We start from the raw sequence: 20,213 nt of genomic DNA on the forward strand, positions 1-20,213 counted from the left end.
TGAGAAAATGTAGACCGGGCAGTTAAAGAACCAAACTTGTACCAGGATGAGATAACTCATTTCCCAAAATGGCGTAAATCTTCGTGGCGGTCTATAACTCCCTTCGGATCGAGGTGAAGAATGCATCCATTACGACTCCCATCTGCGTGGCCTGTAATACAACTCAATCCCGCGAATTGATGTACACTCGGCTCGACCTGCGCAGATTTAGTACTGCCGTACGCAAATTGCTGCAGCGCTGTGTTGTGGAGTCGGAGATTTTATCACTTAATAGATTTCTGATTTCTCACATCTCTTAATTAACGTCTAAAGATCGATTTTTGAGAAATGGGCATGTAAACAATCTAACAACAACAAAAAACCAAACTAGTGCATATAAATAAATATGTAATTGATCAAATATTTATAAGTGGCATTAGTCTAATTTAATATCAATAAAGGTTTATGAACAAAAAGCACTCGCTCAACCGGTACTCGAACCCGGATCTCTCAGTTACTGGGGGAGAATCGTTAGTTTTATCCAGAGAGGAGAATGTCCAGTTACATTTTAAGGCAGACCAACAATAAACTTGAATCGTTATATTTTTATAATCTACATTCACCTAGCCAACAAGAAGGATTGGAGAATAGATCGGAAAATATCCAGTTACATTTTACAGCACACTAACCATACACTTGGATCGTTATACTTTTGTAATCTACATTCCCCTATTCTACAAGAAGAATTGGAGAATAGAGAGGAGAACATCCAATTACATTTTACGGGAGACACAATACACTTGATTCACTATAGTTTTCTAATCTACATTCCTCTGTCCTATAAGAAGATATGAGAATAGACAGGAGAATATAAAGTTAAATTGTACGACAGATCAAACAAACACTTGAATCGTTATAGTTTTATAATATACATTCCTCTGTCCTTCAAGAAGATAGGAGAAAAGACAGGAGAATATCCAGTTAAATTTTACAGCACACTAACCATACACTTGGATCGTTATACTTTTGTAATCTACATTCCCCTATTCTACAAGAAGAATTGGAGAATAGAGAGGAGAACATCCAATTACATTTTACGGGAGACACAATACACTTGATTCACTATAGTTTTCTAATCTACATTCCTCTGTCCTACAAGAAGATATGAGAATAGACAGGAGAATATAAAGTTAAATTGTACGACAGATCAAACAAACACTTGAATCGTTATAGTTTTATAATATACATTCCTCTGTCCTTCAAGAAGATAGGAGAAAAGACAGGAGAATATCCAGTTAAATTTTACAGCACACTAACCATACACTTGGATCGTTATACTTTTGTAATCTACATTCCCCTATTCTACAAGAAGAATTGGAGAATAGAGAGGAGAACATCCAATTACATTTTACGGGAGACACAATACACTTGATTCACTATAGTTTTCTAATCTACATTCCTCTGTCCTACAAGAAGATATGAGAATAGACAGGAGAATATAAAGTTAAATTGTACGACAGATCAAACAAACACTTGAATCGTTATAGTTTTATAATATGCATTCCTCTGTCCTTCAAGAAGATAGGAGAATAGACAGGAGAATATCCAGTTAAATTTTACGGCACATTAACAATACACGCGAATCGTTATAGTTTTGTAATCTATATTCACCTATCCTACAAGAAGGATAGGAGAATCAGTAGACAGGAGAATATCCATTTAAATTTTACGGTAGACCAACAATACACTTGAATCATCACATTTTTATAATCTACATTCCTCTATGCTAGAAGAAGGATAGGAGAATAGGCAGGACAATATCTAGTTACATTTTACGGCAGGCCAAACATAAACTTGAATCGTTATCATTTTATAGTCTACATTACCCTATCCTACAAGAGGACAGGATAATAGAGAGAAGAATATCCAGTTACATTTTACGTCAGACCATCAATAAACTTGTCTGCATGTTCACGTTTAAATTCGTTCATAATTATTTAGCCTTTATTTCTACGAGTATTATTAATAAAATATTAGGTAGTGGGAAATTTTCTTCAAAATACATCCAAATTATTTAAATTGTGATGAATTACTTACACTGTGCTTGCAAGACAATAAAAGCAAAACCTACCCCTAGCCTAAACTTACACGTAACTTCAAAAATAGCTAGCTTATAAACAGATTTAAGCCGCAGTATACCTTAATAGAGAAATACGCCTGTGTAGGTCAGGGGGTCTTAAACTAATTGTTGACTTGACACCCATGAGCCCAAAGATGATTTCAGTTATTTAAGTGATATTTTAATATTTACAGAGAGAGGCGCGTACTTAAGAGATATAAAACTTGGACAACACACATTTTCCTCTTAATAGTACAACGTGTGTCTTACTAAAACTAATAAACTAGTTGAAAAACTGAATATTTCGCGTATGTAGGCAGAGGCAAAGTATCCTCAAGTAAAAGAAAAAAATGGAAAACTTGAAAAAGATAGCAATTTAATTGTTACAAATAATTATGAACTTGTGACAAATCACTGTATCACCAGCACACGCACCACGTCATACACGCGCGGCCGCCGAGAATCGGTAATGAAGGCATGCAAGGAACATCTCTTGAACATTTCACTGAAATAATTGAAACTTTCTTTGAGAAAGCTACATAAAAGTGTGAATAAATTCGATGGCAAATGCACGTCAGGAACGAGAATAAAATACGAGTAATCAGGTATCGACTGACAACAGAATGTATATTTCAATGGCCAAACTCTCGAAACATCTTGGTAATTTGTGAAAATCTCTCCGGCAATAATCTTAAATTAGTAACGAGAATCTTTTCTCGAACACTGCTTTTCACAAACTTGTACGCCTTTCCGTTTAAGACAACCCACATTTTAGAAAACTATGCTAATAACAAACGTTTAACTTTTATTTTAATGAAATAAATTCATATTAGACACAAATTATTTATTATAAGACTTGGCAATACAGCAATTTTATTTTTTTAGGTACGATATATATTCACTCTTGATGTACCTAAAATCACGCAACCCTTAAAAATATCCGACAAGGGCCAATATTTGATATCTTGTCAACAGCTTATGTAACTTGTTGTGTCGTTGTAGGTTTAAATTTTCATCTGATAGTAACATAATACAAAATACCTAATACCGAAAAAGACGTGCACAAATAATGACAGGGAGCACTTTCAAGATGCGTTCTGATAATCATGACTTATATTTATGATCGCACTTAAACCATATGATGCTACTTGTTAACAACATGACGTCATATCCCAAGAGGGCTTCTGTGTTCTTTTAAATGGCACATTGGTTTAATGAATGAGTATCGAATATAATACAGCAAACATGAACGAATACCGCAACCTTGTTATTATCAAGTAATTGACACGTATCGTATCTAATTAATAGAATGATAAGTGAAATTTGGTGTATAGTTCATTTTTAACCAAAATGACAAATATGTTATATTAAGGATGCAGACGAAAAGGAAGGCGTGAACCTGCTACACACATCACGACAACGTTTAACACATATCTAACGGAAACTAGCTCCGACAGAAGGATACGCCCACGGACGAGAATCTATATCATCAGCGACACCCGGGGCGGCTATCATCATAGCCTGATCAGGATAATCGGATAGAGGTAAACCCCTCGATCCGTGGACGTTTACAAGGTCTCCTGTACACTGTCCAGTCCACTGGGCAAGGTTGACCTCGCCGCGGAGCCGCATATAATGGCTTCGTCGCGGACCGGAAGTGCGGGGGAGCACCGGAACCAGATTCTTTCACAGGTGCAGTGTGTAACTGGTTGACGCCCTTGCGCAAATTGTTACCGATTGCTGGCTCAATGAAATGTTAATGATCTATTACTTCGTACAAATTTTGTTCGCCAACGGACGAACAGGACAACACCCTTTTCATTCAACTACGCACAATACAATATTATGATATTTTGACAGGTACATGTGTCAAATACATGTATCCTTTACCAAAGGTACTGAAACTATCCATTTGATTTTTTTGTAGTGTTTTATTTATTTCTACTTATAATGTTATATATCTATCTACTGTATACTATTATATTAAAATCTAATTGCGTCTGTATGTGAGTTCTTATGGGTGTTATACTCAATTAAGCAAAAATACTTACTGGACCAATTTGTACTGACATTCTTAAGGTCCCCGGTTAACATATGGCCCTATTCCTATTTCGAAAATTCCTTTGGACTACGCCCAAGGAATTTCTAATCTCTAAACTTGCGAAAAATCCCATCTTTGTCCCTAAAGTTGCGAAATATTAACTGAAATAGCCTGTTCAATGTAATCAAACAGTCTGTGTAAACATTGTATTATGACAGCACAAACATATTTTTAATTAACTTAACCAATATTTTCAATTTAGTCTTGCATATAATATAGTCTTAAAATTATAGGGGCTTGATAGTAACAACGTTTCTTATTTCAACCTTTTCTGCACCCGTTGTTGAGCACAGAGTAAAAAAATATCCAGTTAGGAACATTTAAAGTTTTAATAAAAATATAATTTTCAACTGTACGTTTGAGGGAATATTAAGTATGCAGTGCTTAGTCATTACTGTAACGCACATCAAAGACAGAGACCTAACCTTTATTATACATTTGAAGACTATTATAAAACACATCTTAGTTGTCTTTTCACATAAGTAGGCTTGTCAGACCTGCTTATGTATGTATATATATATATATATATATAAATTGTATAAATGGCAATAGCCTTATTTTATTGAAATTATATATATATATATATATATATACACACATAATTTATTTTGTGATTCTGTGTATATTTTAAAAGTGTACTTGAAAAAGTTGTTAATTACAACGAAATATTGTACGAAAAAATTGTAGTTTTCTTTTGAAACTGCTCTAAGAGACTATACATACATATATATATATATATATATATATATATATATATATATATATATATATATATATATCTTCTTCATCAGGGCAAGAAAGCAAACTCAATTGTGGCATCAGAAATATCTTAGTTAGGGAGTAAATTAAAATGGCCTAAAAAGTAGACGCTTTATTGCCGAATTAGGTTTTTCAGAGCTATTTATGCGTATGTATGTTTTGTAGATCAGGGAAACAAGGCAAAATCATCTATGGCGTACAAAAACACCAAGACCGGAGTAATACAATGGCAATAAATATACACTGTTTGAATTATTTCTTTCATTGTGGCAACAAGGCAAACACAACATCAGCGTTGGAAATACAATTCACTCACCAGAATCAGAAGTGCTCTCTCATACACGTGCAAAGCCCACAACATTGGGTGCTAAGCCACGGTGAACTGGATATAAAACCAAACACAAAGTAATTACGATTTACAAGTTTACTATTTGTTCATTTTTTAAATATTGTATTTGTAAAAAGTTTAATAAACTGTATGTATACATGGTGTTTATAAAATCCGATTAAAGAACTTTGGATATGATTATTTGCGCCAAAAATAAAGAAACACGTTTTTATGAAGACATGCCCCTGAACGCATAGTTTCCATCTAATTGTAATCGTCTTTTTAACGACATGATTGAGGTTGATAAAACGCTATTGACGGTTAAGTTACAATGTACCAGTACTTGAATCATAAACCTCGTAATGAAAAAATAGAAAATTCACTTCTGTTCAGTACAAGAATTACAAGTAATACGAAAACATATAAGGGCATTGAGTAAGTCTTGCTTTTTTAATTAGTTCATAATCACAGCAAAGCAGTTAAGAGAAATCTTTACATCTGTGTCGTATATCATGTTATGGCACCGTAAAACATTAACGACAGCTAAAAGAATACGTAATGTACCGCAATTAAAACAGTGTCCAACACTAACTACTCGTGTCAATTTTGTGAGTTTATTGTAGTTCCCATATTTCGGGGACCAGATAAACAGCCGTTTCAAACCATGACCGTTCAAGCCTGCTTTAAACGTATACTTTGACCACATAAATTACATATTATTTTCAAAAATAATAGAAATTGGTCGGTAAGACATTCGTTACGTCCTTTTGGGCCTTTTTACACTCCGTATCGGTTAATTCGCGTACAGTCTTTGTTTGACTTTCCAGAGAGTAGGTCTTACATCCATATGGTGATAGTGTGACAGGAATTTTGTTCGGTAAAGCTAGTTCTGTTCTATACTAAATATTTTGTTGAAAGTTTTAACCTGTTTCAATCTTATAGTGATTCATTTTCATAATTTACATGTGATATTTCGATCATTATTTATTATTGTCACAATTTACTCAATGTAACAGGTGTTTAATAGTGTTCTATAATATACTTATAATCGCTGTTTCCTTCGTTTGCCACTACATAGGTAGCGCACAAACGACGGCGTTTCAAGTATAACTGATCTTAGCATAGCAGTATCTTCCCATTCGCTGATACACAATCAAAGGTGTAGTTTTGATGTTAGACAGCATAGCTGTGAAAACTTAATTCATTCACGTGAACAAAAATTATGAAGTGTTTTGTTTTATTACTTTATATGTTAATCATTTCTACGCATTAATTTTTAGTGTAATTTGTAAGCTATGTATGTCCATTTGGATCTAATAACTTAATTTAAGAAATACGCTATAATAACACTACAATGCCTTGCCACACAACTTTGGCAATGTCCAGAAGTAACCAACGGCATGGTCTGTAGATACATAACGCTACACCAGTATTATTGTGTTCAGCTGAATGGCGAAAGAGCTGATCAGTTTGAAACAGTTAATTACATGATTGTAGACCAGAGATTGCTAAACTGCGACAAGGAGACGCACGCAGCGACCAAGACGTGACGTGACGTGATGCAAACCATTATGGTAATCAGCTGATGAGAGTTCGGGGACCGCACTCCATTGCAACAATCTCCTGTCTGTCTGTCTGTCTAGTTGTCTGAAACCCGTTTATAACGGGACAAGCTTGTGGGTCTTATTTCCGTTGCTCGCATTCTATTTGTACATTAAAGCAGGAAAAACTTAGAGTACCATAGGGTACACTTACATACTAGGGCAATGTGCAGTGGATACAAGAACGTAGCCAGCGAGGGGGTCCAAGGGGTCCGGACCCCTTCCCCAAATTTTTCACCTTTTAGAAAACGATTATTATTATTATTTAAGTAATTCAGTATTACTGACATTTACTGCTGAAAAATTGTTCTGTCACGGGTCAAGAACGTTTTAAGGGACAAAATGAATAATGAGTGGTTGACTGCACTTGCCTTATTTTCTGTCCACTACAGGAAAACCCCCTCAAAATATTTTTCCGGCAACGTTCTTGAATGGATATAATTACAATTGTATATCGTAAATATACAATATAAAATAACAATATATTTTATTTTAAATAAAGAAAATATTAATTGCACTACTGTCAACTGACATCAAAGCTATAGCGAGAATAAGTCTTACATTCGCCGGTTACTAAGTTGGGAAGGAATTTGCCCAGCAGTACAGAAAATAGATTGTTATATAAAGTAACAAAAAATTAAACCGATATATTTCATGCATTTGTTTTATGAATAAATGAAGAAACATTGTACACTATTGCTACAATATTACATCGCAATATAAGCTTTCGTCTGAATAGCCTGTATTGGCCCTGTCACCACACGTATCCCATCTGCTTCAAGCGATAACAACACCCACGGATTCTTTACCAATCGGGACTGTAATGGATTATCCTGTGACTGTACAAAGTCGAACATTCGAGACGTAGTTCTTAGGTTATGTTGGGCCTCCACAATGTAATATATTTATCCGCAATTGTGTAACCATAAATAAATGATTGAGACATCTCAGATAAGATTTTTACTATAAAAAAGATAGTAATTCAAAATACAGAACAAGTATTGAAACATTATTATTATTATGAATAAAACTGTAAATAAATACCTATTACAAAATACTTAGCACTGAAAGCAGTAAATAATCTGAGAATAGTTTATTGTTAGTAACAACCTATGACGGTAAGTATCTAAAACTATCGTTTGATGCTTTGTCGAATCATTAAAAAATAACATTTCATATCTCCTTACTAAACGATACCTTGCACAATAACCTAAGTACTCGGCTTAAAACTGTGTTGAATATGTTTAAAGCAAATAAAAATTAATACAACTAAAACACGAATCAAACGGTTTCATTTTTCTAACCAACACTACTGCTATTGCCATTCCCATTAGAGCCCAATGATTATCTCCTAGAGAGCGAGTTCACACGTTACTACAATATTGGTAAACGCCTTGCTTCTACAATCTCGAGTAGGCGTGATGTATAACGTGAGACCGGCCTCATTGCACACCAGCACACTCGTGCCCGGCCAGGAGAAACATGATGCTGTGGCGAAACGAAACACAGTACGATTTGCATCACTGTACTCACGGGTGTGTCAACTTCGCAAGCATTCAACGTATACAAACATATGATTTTGCATTGGAGTTTACAAAGATTTTCCAGCAGTTTTTTTTTAATTTGAAGAAAATCTTAGATGACTTACTTGTCAACACGAATGTCGGCATAATGTTTCGTGTTGTCAATATCAGCCCACCTAAGTAAAGTAAGTGTTGCTAAAACTGGCTAGCAACATATGGACACGTAACTGGGGCCTTCGCTCTTGGCTGCACAAGCAGTTTGGACATGAAAAAAGTAACTCTCATTAACTTAGTACTCGCGATACGTTAATTAGTGAAATTGGCAACCTCAATGTAATAAATAAAACCACAAACATTATTCTACTGATGACAAAACATTGCTCATACCGTACATTACACAGAAATGATAATCAAATCTACTCCACTGACACCGACATTCAGGTTGTATATTGACAGAGACTTTGTCTCCAGTGTTTTTCTACCGTTATCTTTAAAGATTTCCCTGTAATTACCTTCCCTCGATTTCCATGACATTACTGGTTAGTCTTATCTTAGGATAGATTTTTAAAACTCTACCTACTGTTTATTTCATACAGACACCTACATACATGTAGGTGTACAAAATAGGCATTTCAGTATACCAATACTCGATTTGAACAACACCAAAACTTCAATTTAACAATCTAGTAAATACTACGGTGTGCTAATGACGAGCTGTGTAACGTACAGTATACGATACGAGCTGTATCATGTCACAAGAGGAACGTTCATCGCGTAAACGACAGGTCCTGTAACGCAGCAATAGGCCACCAAATAGAAAGTCCAACGCCAGTGTTTTGTTTAGTGAAACAGACATTATAAAGATTGGAGGAAAGTAACGATCCATCCTCCATTCGACACACTGTTCGGCCTGAAACTGTGCAAGAAAGTGCGGCAGTTTACTTTCAGCAGTGATAATGACAATAGACGAGACGCGGAACGGCGGACCGCGGACCACGATAGCGACAGTGGACGTCATAATGGGCGGTTTACTGATTGTTGGTCTGTGATGTGGCTATTTTGATGTTTGATTTCTCCCACTTTCATCGGACCGCTGCTACGGAGACGGAAAATGTCCAGTACTCAAGCCTCTCGTGCTGACATCCGGTAGGGATACGAGATAACCACATCCGGAGTCGGGGTCTGCTACATCAGCCTTGTGTTGCAACATTTCACATCCGACGAATTCCGCGTGTACAACACTTGAACTTTCGCTGCAAACATAGTAAACGTCTGGTGTTTACTATTTGTTCTTATATCAAGAGGGGGGGTTGGACTTCCCAAACTTAACAGGTGACCAAGCTAATGACAACAAATTAATGATGGAGGATCAGACTTTCGCCACTGATATTTTATTATTTAGCTGAAAATTGCTAAAAGATTTGGCAGATTACAGTGAAAAATAATGTACAAGGCGATATTTAAGTTTTTACTATTAGGATACGGGGTGGACGCCTGATCGTTGGTTATATAATTCCTTCGTGATTGTGAAAACCACACGTTCTTATAGTTCCATTCTGCAATAACTTCACAGTAATTGAAAAATCATTTACTGTTTTAGAATCGATTTTAATACAAGACTGACTTTAAAAATAAAATATTTATCTAGTTAACATAATTTTAGTGTCATACCATTAGATTAAAACCCCATACAAATCAACTAATTTCAACATAACTTTCAAAATTGTTAATACATTTGCGTTGGTCTTCAAGAAATCTTCCAAGGATCTAAAATTCAAGTGGTATGTAACTTATTTAAAAACAAATTTGAATTTGAAGTTCCTAGTCACGAATTGATTTGGCATGTGGTTTATAAACCTATTCTTCGGCACAGCAGAAAGAAACAAATCACATTTGTAAGGTCAGACCTTAATGCAGGCCAAAAGTGAGGTCCTTCTCGACCTTTCGACTTGTTCACCAAGCCAAACTCGAACGTCTAAATGAAAGTGGGGCGGTGCTCCATCTTGCATGGATATAGTTCTCTCAGTTCCTTCGCTGTCAGAAAGAATTGGACAAACATAATTTCTGAACATTTATAATAGTTCAACATTATTATCCTTGGTAAAGCCACACCATTTTTTAAACTGTACAAACCGGCTTTTCAGCCCAAGAATTACAGAGTTGAGTCCATAAATTCACCAACATGAAATACGGCTTCGCATGGACAAAAACATTGGTCCACCTCTTCTGCCAACCACGTTATCACTGAACTCCATTTGATTATCACAATCTTTAAAATAAAGTTCTTGGCCGAAATGAGATTTCTACCGTCATAAACTCTCATCTTTTTCAGAACATTCGAAACAGAATAAAAAGTTAAGTTGGTTTATCGCACTACTTTCAGGATAAATGTCAAGAATTCATTCAAATATGTCCCTAACAGTTTGATACTTTCATTGGAAAGAGACGTTTTGGGTCATCTTGATCGAATACTGTCTAAAACTGCCTGTATGTTACATTTGATGACAGTTATTTTAATATGTGTTTGAACTAAAATAAGAATTCTTACTATTTTCTGTTCATCACCATTGGGCAACTGACTTCCAAACTTCGTACTTTAATGCAATTTTCACATGTCCCTCAATACTTAATTTTGAAACTAAAACAAAAATAATCTCAATTAATGAACCAAAACAAACCATAGTCATTGATATAAGTTGATATATCATCAACGGTTCTTGTTATTTTTATCAAATATGTAGTTTTCATACAGTAACAGAAAAAAAGTCGGACTTTTCATGTGCCCTTTATATATTAGGTATTGGTACTAGTTGAAACATACATTTCAGATATGACATGGGTACATTGTCACGATTACAGTGCGTTCACCTCAACTTTGCAGTATTTGGCAACGCATCGGTTCACTATCACATGGCACGTATCCTGCCTGGCGAGTGAGTGATGATGACTCGAGTCATGAAACAGCGTACACTGTCACGATTACAATGTGTTTGTTCACTTCAACTTTGCAGTATTTGGCAACGCATCGGTTCACTATCACATGGCACGTATCCTGCCTGGCGAGTGAGAGATGATGACTCGAGTCATGAAACAGCGTACACTGTCACGATTACAATGTGTTTGTTCACTTCAACTTTGCAGTATTTGGCAACGCATCGGTTCACTATCACATGGCACGTATCCTGCCTGGCGAGTGAGTGATGATGACTCGAGTCATGAAACAGCGTACACTGTCACGATTACAATGTGTTTGTTCACTTCAACTTTGCAGTATTTGGCAACGCATCGGTTCACTATCACATGGCACGTATCCTGCCTGGCGAGTGAGATATGATGACTCGAGTCATGAAACAGCGTACACTGTCACGATTACAATGTGTTTGTTCACTTCAACTTTGCAGTATTTGGCAACGCATCGGTTCACTATCACATGGCACGTATCCTGCCTGGCGAGTGAGATATGATGACTCGAGTCATGAAACAGCGTACACTGTCACGATTACAATGTGTTTGTTCACTTCAACTTTGCAGTATTGGGCAACGCAATATAAGGTAAAGGGCGGGTTCTGTAAAAATTGTACTGTAAACGTAAAAGGTGATTTTTTTATCAGATGAGTTGAGCAATGACTGAACCAGTATAGTTTGTATCAATAACAATGTGTAAAAATACCAAAAACAATGAAAAATAAAAATAATGTAAAAATAAACTTTTAACAAATTCATGCGTTCTTTACTTTCATCGTTCATTTTCATGAATTAAATGGCCTAGCTTTTGCACAAATGAAAATTTTGATTTGGTGTGGATTATGAATGTTATTATAGAAATAATGTTTGTATTAAATCAATTAATCTTCAATATGTTTCGGAATTATAATTAAGGTAACTGTAATATAAGCGAACGTCCCATTAAAATTATACTGTATTAGCGTCGTTATTAAGTAGGGCCTACCCGATATAGGTCCTACTTAAAATCATATCTGTCTGCCTGTCAGTTTCTCTGTCGGTCTTTGCGATAACTCTTGATAAAAAGGTCCTAGACACTTGAAACTTGGAACAGACCCTTTTGGTTTAAGGAAAAACTCTATTGATGTTAATCAAATGGTAAACCTGTTGTTAACATATAATTCTAACATTATTACATTAATTTTATGGATAACCTCGGTGGGAACGAGAAATTGCAGAGTAAACTAATTAGTAAACAAACCGAGAACAATTTAATGAGATTGTATCAAGTGACGTAGGGGAACATGAGATGAAGTTGGATTAGTTGGCAAGACTCGTTACGTTCATTCGTACCCTTCGACACTCTGTCGCGATCGGTTTATTTATTTTACAGAAGTATAATGGAAAATACACGTTAAATCGAAGTATTAATCTTTAATTCTGTAGCCAATAATTGAATTATAATTACAACGGAGGGCAAGTGTTTTACTGGAGACATTTTAATCAAAATTCACCACGTTCTATTTCATTTAAACCACTTTAACAAAAACTAATCTCTATTTTAAGTAAATTCATTATAACTCATAACTTGTATTAAATTAAATGAGTACTTTTGTCAATGGCGAAGCGTGGCTGCTGCTTAGATAGGTGACCGCTGAGCAATACCCTTGATTATAATAGATCCTTCTGTCTTTGCAAGCCTGCCTGCCCGAATATTGGTGGTGGTTCAAAAGTCACCTTTAAGCCGTTGGTCCCCAGGTTGTGTTATAGAGGGCTTCTTAGTCCAGAATTCGCCTGGTAAAATAAGACATTTTTACTTTACTTTTAAGTTTGTTATAAATATTCTATATACAACTACCGTATTTCTTTATTGATATCATCACGCAGATCTACTACTTCTTTCATTTACAACAGTCTTAAAATACCTGCGTACGGTATACACTATGAGTAACAGATGACACATGTTGAAAATAGCAAAAACTCCAGTGGCAAAATGTTTTCATCTTCAGAAATTTCAATGTATGGTTTCATCTATAGATCGTAACATACGCTTACACGTGTCTTTTATTAGCATATATACTAATCAGTGTAAAAACTCAAGGTTGGATTTTATAAATTTGCGAGGAAAAGTGTATTCTGTCAATCATACTTATGAGGTACTACACTGATCATTAACTCTGTTTATAAAGTGCACTATAAATTATTGGGAAGACATTTAAGCAAGCTATAAAGGTGTTTAGTGTGACAAAAACCCAATTATTATAAAAGTGAAAGCTTATAAATTACAAATTTCTATTTATAATTAACAAATTTTATTCTAATACTAAATAAATATTCATCATTATGGTTAACGTATCACATATTATCAATCCGAATGATTTACCATAATAATTACGAATTTATGTCTTCTATGCATGGTTACCAAAATTCTTGACGTAGTGCACTGCCAGAATTGGTTAGCATTTAGCTTACTTCATAAAGAGCAAATACGTTCATATAAACATTTCCTATCTCGATTTGTTTAGTACTTATCTGTTGGTCTATGTGAGTATTTATTTACAAATTCAAAACCTACTAAATATTTAAAGTTGATGATTATAATTTTTAGGAAGAGTTTGTCTACTTGAAATTCCCAACTTGCGCGAAAAACCTAAAAGATTTGGTGTTATTTCAAAACCGATAATCTTTTAAAGGTATGTAGACAAATAGAACAAAACCTAATAAGAAAAAAATGGTTTTAATCAATTTTTGTATTGTATCTCTTGGCGATATTGTTGGAAAATTTAAGTTTGTAGAATGGTGAGGACGAGGATTTATACGATCTTAGGTGAAATAATTCTTTTTTTTCATATGACGGAACTTTTGTTAAAGCCTTAAAATTTATTTCTCGAAGAGCTCTTTTCATTTTATAAGGATATGCACAAATTGGAATCATGTAAAATGTTGCATATTTGAGCCCTTAAAATTATGTTTTTTTGCCAATGAAAAGTGTCCAAACCAACTCAAGAGATTGTTTTTGAAAACCCAACAACTGAAATTGGTTGTATTTTGTACAAGCAGCCATCTTCCAATCAGGCTGTTTTACAAGTCAAAGGCCAACTCATAAATGCTGTTGAAGTAGCGGTAGGTCTCTCTGATGTGACAAAAAGGAAGAAAACTTCTTTCATGCCACTTTTTAATGGTCAGCTGTGAAAAAACTTGAAGCCAATGTACAGTCAAGTTTTTATGATACCTGCGTAAAGTATCGCAAGCAATAGGCCTGCCTTGCTTGAGTTTTGAGGAGCTCGAATAACTTGGTTGGCTCTGTGTGAAGGAAGCTCCAGTTTGGGAAAAAGTAGTTTCGGGTAAAATTTCTTATCTCTGTACTATCTTTAATATTTTTTAACGAACCCAAGAAAGCTGTAAGTTGCTGATTTTTAAGTTATTGAATAAGCTGAATTGGGAAAATATAATGGGTATTTTTTACAGGGGTCGAGTTGCTAACGAATAAACTTACCAATATCAATTGTATTTCCCATTGATAACAACACGCTGTTTGACGAGTTAAACTGCTTAAAAGTATGTGAATGTAGAAAACATCATCCAGCTCAAGGCTACCGGATGATCAACGTCGGGTTGAGTATTTTGAAACAAAACAAGTACCGTGTGCTAACTTTAAGCTTTTACCTAAGCTAGCACACCAGTGGTACCAAAGCATCAGTGCAGAGAGGTTTTACTCTCACGAACAATGTCTGGACTGCAAACAACTTAGGCTACATTTAAAAGTGGAAACAATGAAATGTGTGTTGTTGCTGAAATGTAACGTAAACATAAGCTGTACTTAGTTGTCATCAAAGTAAATTCAAAGTTAGTGAAAGTTATTCCCTCCTCTGAAAAGTATGAGTAATTTTGTATAGTATTTTCTCTATGTTAGATTTTCATTTATAAACTTTTTTCACCCACACATCACTTTTTTGTATAGTTAGTACATTTAACTATACAAAAAACTAACTAACTATATTCTTTTCTGTGCGAGTATAATTACAAAGCTTGCTCTACATTATTATTAGTTTTCCGGACTAAAACTCAATAATTTTATTTGACTTTCTGTATGAAAACTAGAGTAGTGGCTATGAAATAATACGAGTACAAAGAAACAGTTTTACAGTAAAGCAAAGTAATACATAACAAATACGATAGGTATGAAAAGCTATAACATTAATCTCAAAGACATAAAACTCACAATTTTACTTCTCTTTTTTCCATCGCGGCGTTCCGCTATGATTTTTTAAAATTATGGTCACCTTATTCATGTTTCACTATGAGACTTGTGAATAAAACAAACTTTCGCTGTCATCTGAACCGTATAGACTACTTCGTATTGCTTTATGATTTTCCTTTAACAACTTGTGGTATTTTTATGTTCACAATAATACACAATCGGAAACAAAAAAAGTTATTGTTCATAGAAAAGATTGCCTGTTTTCGCGCGGATATCGGAAGTTAAGCCGAATCACGAAAAAAATAACAAATTGTCGATTGACATTCCTACATTTCCTAAAAGTTTGGTCGTAAAAAAATAACCTATATATATCATAGTGCCACGTATAACAGACATATCCACGTGTAATAATTAGAGACAACGGTAAATATAAACACTGTAATATTCTTCAGATAAAATATAGAATTACAAATTTGAACAAATATATTGCTACGGATGATAAGGCAACATGCGCGGCCATTGTGCATACCCACTGCAACAAGGTCATGTATATGGTATAAATTAATAAATAACGAATAATACGCTAGAGATCCTGTCGGATGCCTTATTGCATCCTATAAAATAAGTAATTAATAAGTTATAAAAAATTAAAACTGACGCAGTACGTCATAATGTCCGTATTGTACAATATTACTGTATTTTTATTTTAAATGTTGACTTAAACACTATAGGTATGTGGAAGTACGTATCCTATAACGATGTGATCATGTAATATTTAAATTGAACGTACTGTAATCGTATAAGTATGTACATATATGCGCACAGCATAGTTTATTTCTAATAAATCGAGAAAATACCGTAAAGTATAACGTAAAAATAAATATCTTTAAAAATATATTAACGTCAGGTACATATTTAAATGTTAAATCATCATTAGATAACCATTAACAAAGGATCTCTTTATTTAGTAGTCTGATCAGGATGTAATTCGTCCAGGTGTCTGACGGTTTTTTTAGAAAAAAATGTCTAAAAAACAAAAGTTATCGTTTTGATAAGTCTTTCGATGCCATACATTTCGATCCCCATCAAAACTACCCTGTCTGACAATCGATTTCTTTCTTGCGATAAACTTCTTTATCGATTTAATTTAAAAAAACCAGCTTACCAGTACCTAACCTTTCTTTTTTAATAACTCTACCGAATTCAAGAATAAAAACAGTTAGGTGTGAACTTACAAAATACACATTGGCACTTAACCCCTTTCGAATAAACATGTAGAATATATTATTCAAGATTGTAACCCAAAGCAATAGCAACTTACCTGATGACTAAATTCGTGTTATGCCATACTATCTGCTGTGGAATGTCACTCACTCACAATGGCACTCACGTCGCACTGATAAGAGACAACTGGACAGTCAGTTACAGTCACAGCCCTTGAGATATCGTCCTCCCACTCCCGGTTCCGCCGCTGTTGTCCATTACCGTATCTATCACAAGAGCAATGACAGCGCCAAAGCCTTCCGGCTCGTCATACTTTTGACTTGCTGATCCGCCAGTTATCAAATCAAATTATCTCTGTCTCGCCTTATGTCCTGTTTAAGTGGAAATGTAATCAAGATATTGTAATTTAATTTTGACTCCACGAATACAACTTAAATACTCGTAGTAATGATCTGTAAGCTGTTTCCCTGCTCTAACCTATTGCCTGACAGCAATTAAAAATACGCCATTGTATATTTATTAAGAACGTATCACTAAAATAGTTAAAATTTGTGTAGACTGTTGAAAATTAGTTTTGGATATTTATAATGGTAAAATTACATACGGAATACAATACTGAATTATATAAATTTTAAATAATTATTATAACAATTAATAAGAATTATTAATTTTGATTAGAAAGATTTTAATTAGAATATATGAATTTTAAATAATAATTATAAGAATCACAAGTAAGTAAACTTTGTTACTTTGGACGACATAATAAACAAAAGCGAACAAAAACATAAGGTTTGAGAGGACTGGGTGATTGAACTCAATAACATTTAGCCCTGCCACATCTTTCAGTAATTGTTTGAGCGATAATTATTATAGGAAGTAAAACTGATTACTATTTTGATTGACAAATAAAATTGACAAATAGTATTGAATGCACGTTCAATAGTTTACTTACTATTTATAGCTTATAGAGGAATAACATTTGAAAGAAAGTTTGACTTTAACAATCCATAACTATCAATAAATAATTTATCTTGACTGTTACAGGATTTTATTGCTTTTGAAGCGTAAATACTTTTGAAACTACGTAAACATTAATGATGTTTCTTGTCTATAAGTTAATAAATCAAATGCTACGTTACTTAGAAAATAAAATCATTCTAACAACTTCACCCATTACATAGTACTATTAATATACTATTACCGATTAATTAGTCAGTCATAATGCAATTGTATTTAGAATGTAGCATGGAAACCGTGGGTTAATTAAGAGATCACATAATTTTCACACGATCACTATCCAAGTAATTAATTAAGAATAATTGGGCTATTCCGATAGGAAAATTAGTATACGATAATTACCAAATTATTCGATTATACATTACGATAGTTTAACGTGGTAAAGTACAGAAGGGTAAAGCTCTCAGACTTTATTTATATTTTAAATCAAGCGTTCCTAAAGTTTTTATTTTTTAATAAAGATACTTTTAAGAATAATTTCGCAGGTTTAGCCGGTAAATTTATTTCAAAACTCTATAGACCAAGCGTACCTGTTATTTCATAAATTTATAATAACAAGTTTTTACTATTAGATTTACATTTAAACCAGTTTAAATATAATGATTAAAATTTAATTTGGTACCCTAAAACAAATAATGTACTTTAAATTTATTAAACAGCCTATATTCTACAAAAGTTTACTGTTTTATACACAGTTTAGAAGAGGAATGGGCTGCTTCTAATACACAACAAACATTTTGCTTTATTACAATTAATTTTCAACTCACGTTTTGCCAACGTAGCGTAAGTAAGTAGAGACAAATACAACTACACACAACACAAAGAACCAACTCGCACCCGCGTCTCACAAATTAAACACCACAATGCAAATAACCTCATTGCTTATTCACTAACGGTAAACACTAATTAAAAATCCTGCTCTAACGTACGTAAACTAGAGTTAGTTAATTCAGCCGCGCGCGGGTTACGTTAGTTTATCACTGACTACGAACAACAGGTGCCGAGCAATAAACATCTGACGTTGACTGGAACTATCAGCTGATCTTATCGTCGCGGCATGAGGACGCCGACTGAATCATGCGGCTCGTTGTTGCTGCAGCCACTGCCACTGCCGTCGTGATTGTCGAGCCGAGCTTCACGCGCCAGTAGCTCCAGAACGATTCCAGCGCGATCTAGCGCTGGCGGAGTCCTTCGCAACTTCTACAATCTCATTCATGCCACGGCTATCTTTTATCTCTCATTATGACTATCTCGGCATCTTTCACACTCTGCGGAGTTTTAAAATCTGTGGGTACGGTCGTTTATTTTGAAAATAATTAAATCATATTTTTAACTTGTAATTGGTTGCGGTACGTAACAAACTAAGACGTTCTCGCGGCAAGTTTATAGAGTGAAGTTACGTTATTTACTACGCATAGGCTCTTTTATTTCCACATTTGTATAACGAACTACATACCTAAATATAGTGACTGTGATGAATGTAGTAATTTTCTAACCAGAAAATAATATTATATAAGTTATATTATAACTACGATTTAAACTTTTTTATTTATTTTAATGTTAAATATTTAACTTATAAACTGTCTATAATTATGTGTACCACACACAGAATACGATTTTCACCAATCTTCTTATTTATAAACTTGTGTAAGTGGAAATATCATAATTGCATACAAACAAATAACTTTAATTAATTTAACTTATGCTCAGATAGTTATTAACTCAGACTGAATTGATATGTATTACATTACTAGCACATACCCGCGGCTAGGTCCGCAATTTCTGTGCAACATTCCGTGTATTTGTTTCAATATCTCTCATGATTTCAGTAACACAAACTATTTTATATCATTGTAAAGGGACTCCAAAGTCGAAGTTCATACTTTTCTTAGTGAAAGCGCTTTTGCTTTAATATGATAGGTTCCTATGATATTTTCAAAGAGGAATTATTCATATATCGTGAATCAGGTATATCTATTTTAGAGTGTTCATAATTAAGAGGACCAGAAGTTAAGTAAAAGTGTGAGTAATTTTTATTTTATGTTTTGCACTTCTAGTTCAAATTATAATTATATTTTCAACGCAAAATTGGAGTTTGCTATTTCGCCTCGAAAAACAATATAAATAGACCTATACATAAGTTTGTAATGAGGTTGGATTCAAAACAGTATAGGCCGCCTTACACCCAACGTCCATCCATCCACTAAATGCCATTATAATTACATGTTTCTCTGACGTCTCAACTCAACAGAAAGGAGAGACGCAAACGAATTCGTCCATCCATCCACTGCATGGCTGCTTGCGGTGTAAGGTAGTGAGTACCCCGTGGACGTCCAAGGCAAAAAAATCCGTCCAGTGGATATATGTACTTTTGGGTGCGGCTGTCTTTACAGTTTTCTAAATTGTATGGATATAGAT

At 34.3% G+C, this 20,213-nt stretch overlaps 1 long non-coding RNA gene across 1 annotated transcript in view; it reads right to left on the reverse strand.

Annotated features, from left to right (window-relative positions):
* LOC124354865 overlaps positions 1-19,806 on the reverse strand; it is a 38,828-nt gene extending 19,022 nt beyond the window's left edge. The window contains exons 1-2 of the long non-coding RNA XR_006921719.1: positions 18,563-19,806; positions 16,876-17,149 (exon numbers count right to left, since the gene is read on the reverse strand). This is a non-coding gene — a long non-coding RNA (uncharacterized LOC124354865). The remainder of the gene's footprint in view (positions 1-16,875; positions 17,150-18,562) is intronic.
* Positions 19,807-20,213: the final 407 nt, after the last annotated feature.

This window comes from Homalodisca vitripennis, chromosome 2 (assembly GCF_021130785.1).
Source record: "Homalodisca vitripennis isolate AUS2020 chromosome 2, UT_GWSS_2.1, whole genome shotgun sequence".
Taxonomy (NCBI): domain Eukaryota; kingdom Metazoa; phylum Arthropoda; class Insecta; order Hemiptera; family Cicadellidae; genus Homalodisca; species Homalodisca vitripennis.